Genomic DNA, 3,839 nt, shown 5'->3' on the forward strand with positions numbered 1-3,839 from the left:
AAATGTTTAATAGGAGTGTGTTTTTGCCGACCTTAGCCTGTGTTGCAACAGTACATATTGAGTCTAGGTTTGTGATAAACATTATTCTGGTGGCTAGGACGGAACAAACCAGCAAAATACCATTGTTTCAATGACCAGGCACATACAGAAAATAAACAAATACGGAATTTAATTCAGATGGCAATAAGTGCTGTTAAGAAACAGATATGGTAGGAGGATAAGGACTGGCATAATTATACGGGTATGTTGATTTTAAATAGTGGGGAGGGTCTCCTATTTAAATGGAGTCCCAAGGTGAGGGATCATTAAACATTTGAGTATCTGCAGGGAAGAACACTGCAGGTGGAGGGGGCATTGTTTGCCTAATAAATGGCAAGCAGGTGAATGTGAACTGTTCAAGAACCTTGTATTATATTGAAGTTAAAAGGGTTGGTAAAAATTGGTAATAGGCCAAAGCAGAAAAAATCAACTATATAAAAAAGTATTCTATTAAAAACGTCTCCTATCTTGGTTCCAGTTTCCTCCAGGCAACCAGTTAGCATATCTTAAGAATACATCCATTTCACATATTTCATGTGTGTGAGTCCATGTGTGTGTGTGATTGGCAGACTAATGGAAATTTGAGAAGAGGAAATGAGCTTAAATTGTGCTTATGTTAACAACTTAAAAACAATCATTAGACATATCCGTGTTTAAAATTCTATGGATAATTCAACTATACTATTTAGCCAGTCTTCTTTTTCCTAACTTCCCCTTCTCTGTTCCTGCTCACTTTAAAGCTATTCTAGTATAGAATATTTCAAACATACTTTTTAAAATGTTTTTAAAATGTACCATATACTTTTTGGCACCGACTTTTTTTTCCACCTAATATTTTTCGTATTATCAACATGTGTAGAGTCTTCTCATCATTTGTATTGACTATATAACATTACATTACATAACTATCCATAATTGTACTAGCCTTCTATGATGGAATATTGAGGGTATCTTAATGGCCATTGCAAACATTTTGCCTGATATAATCCCAATATCCTTACTTCTAGATACTATTATCTGTTTCAGGATTGTAGCTATTCTATTTCTGGAGAAAAAAATGGAATGATGAATGCGGAGTTGGGGAAAACACACTGGTTACAGGTACAGAAAGAACAGAAATTGGATATGATGTGAGGATGGGCCGAAAGCACGTTATTTCACAGCAGCAAACCAGGGACCTTGGATTGCTTTATCAAGAAATACAGGCTACTGGGGTGAGACCACAGCCAGAAATTAACTGGAAGGCTATCTGTCATACTGCAATCACAACTTAACTGTGTGGTTATTCATATTTGATGGCATTGCACCTATTAGAAAACAGCACTATGCGGATCAGTATTTGAGTGCCTACTACGTGTAAGAGTGATGCTGGGTGCTTTCAGATCACAAGTAAATCAGCTGTAACAGTGTTACAAGGGTTCTTGTGTTTATTGCAAAGATGCAAGTTTTGAAAGATTTTTGCTCTTGGAGTGGATAAATGTGTTTATAAAGACCAATGTTTTGAGCTTTTAAAGAAACATTTTAGAGCTAAATTAGATTGAAGCTAGTTTCGGGTAAAAAATGGAAAAGAATCTCTTAAGAATGATTTTGTATATTATGGCATAAGCATCTTGTTTAATAAGAAAAAGTCTAGAAAGGATACAGATGCTGATATAAATCTCTGGAAATGTGGTGACCTTGTACAGCAGCAGAAATAAGAATTCATCAGCTTTGTGATTTTCCCATAATGCTTTGTGAAAGCATTTTATTTTAACTGATGACCTAGCTCCAGAATCACCCAGGCTTTCAGAATGGGGATGGTAAGCTCTAATGAATGATCCACACTGGTCAAATAACACAGGGAGCTTAGTTTGCAGATCCCTCCCTATGTTTCTAGTTTGGACAGTATTCTAGTAAAAGGGGTATAGAATAGAGAGGCATGTGATAAAAGAGACTAGAAATCACCACTTTGCTATTGCCATAGTATTGTTCTTTTATGCATTGATCTCGTTAAATTCATGAAGACTTGCACATAAGGAGTTCCAGGCAACGCCTGTGCCTGCCACATGGACTTGGCACCACTGGTGAAAACTCCCTCTTATCAGTTGAGAACAGAATTTCCCGAGTAATAAAAATTGTGGGAAGAAGCTTTCGTGTGTGTGTGTGTGTGTATTTTAAAAAATTCCTAAGATGTTTTCCAGCATGGCTGTTAAGGGCCTAATTGTGTCCCCCTAAAACTCAGATGTTGAAGTCCTAACATCCAGTACCTCAGAATGTAACCATATTGGGAGATAAGTTGTTTTAAGGGGTGAGAGATGAGTTTAAAATAAGTCCATTTTAGGGTGAGGTCTAATCCAATAACCATATTGGTAGATAAGTTGTTTTAAGGGGTGATAAAATGAGTTTAAAATAAGTCCATTTTAGGGTGAGGTCTAATCCAATACGACTGGTGTACTTGTGAGAAGCAACACCAGGAGCATGCATGCACAGGGGGATGACCATGTAAAGAAGCTGCAAGAGAAGGCCATTTGCAAGCCATGGAGAGAGGCCTCAGGGTGAACCAAACCTGCCAGCACCTTGATCTTGGACTTCCAACTTCCAGACCTGAGAAAAGGATTTTCTATTGTGTAAGCCACTAATCTGTGGTATTTTGTTATGGCAGCCCTAGCAAACTACTACAGAGGCTGTCACTTTACATTCATGGCAGCAGCATATGAGACCTGGTGTCTTAACATATTCATCAGCATTTGGTATTGTCACTGTTATTTGCTTAACTTTTATAGGTGAGGTGATATTTATTGTGGCTTTAATTTGCATTTCCCTAATAGCTGATGATGTTGAATATATTTTCACATGCTTATTTGCCATCTATCTTCTATGGTGAAATGTCTTTCCATGTCTTTTACCAATTTTCTGATTGGGCTGTTTGGTTTTTGTTACTGTTGGAATTTTGGGAGTTCTTTATGTAATCTAGATGAGTACTTTTTTTATTTTTGTTTATTTATTTGAGATGGAGTCTCGCTCTGTCACCCAGGCTGGAATGCAGTAGCACAATCTCGACTCACTGCAACCTCTGCCTCCCAGGTTCAAGCGATTCTCCTGCCCCATCCTCCTATAGCTGGGACTACAGGCACATGCCACCACGCCTGGCTAATTTTTGTATTTTTAGTAGAGACTGGGTTTCACCATATTGGCCAGGCTGGTCTCGCTCTCTTGACCTCGTGATCCATCCACCTCGGCCTCCCAAAGTGCTGGGATTACAGGTGTGAGCCACCGCACCTAGCTGTCTTTACCCTTTTAACAGTATCTTGTGCAGAACAAAAGTTTTTAATTTTAGTGAACTCCAGTTTATTATTTTTTTTCCTTTATTGATTGTGCTTTTGGTGTTCTAAGAACTCTTTAGCTAGCCTCGGTCTTAAAGATTTTCTTCTATGTTTTTCTTCATCTTTGTGTATAAGATATGAAGTTTAAGTTGAGGGTCAGTTTTTCACCTGTGGCTGTCCAGTTGTCCCAGCACCATTTGTTGAAAAGACTGTCTTAGTTGCATAGCTTTTCTATAGCATTGCCAAAATCCAGTTGGCTCTGCTTTTGTGGGTCTTTTTCTGGGGTCTCTATTCTGTTCTACTGGTCTTGTTTGTTATCTCTCTGCCAATAACATATTGCCATAATTACTGTAAATATCAGGTAGAGTGATTCTTCCCACTTTATTCTTTTTCACAATAGTTTTAGCTATTCTAGTTATTTTGCCTTCCTGTGTACATTCTAGAATAAGCTTATCTGTTTCTAAAAAAAAAAATCTTGCTCGGATTTTGATAGGGAAT

The sequence above is a fragment of the Piliocolobus tephrosceles genome, chromosome 10 (assembly GCF_002776525.5).
Source record: "Piliocolobus tephrosceles isolate RC106 chromosome 10, ASM277652v3, whole genome shotgun sequence".
In the NCBI taxonomy this organism is placed as follows: Eukaryota; Metazoa; Chordata; class Mammalia; order Primates; family Cercopithecidae; genus Piliocolobus; species Piliocolobus tephrosceles.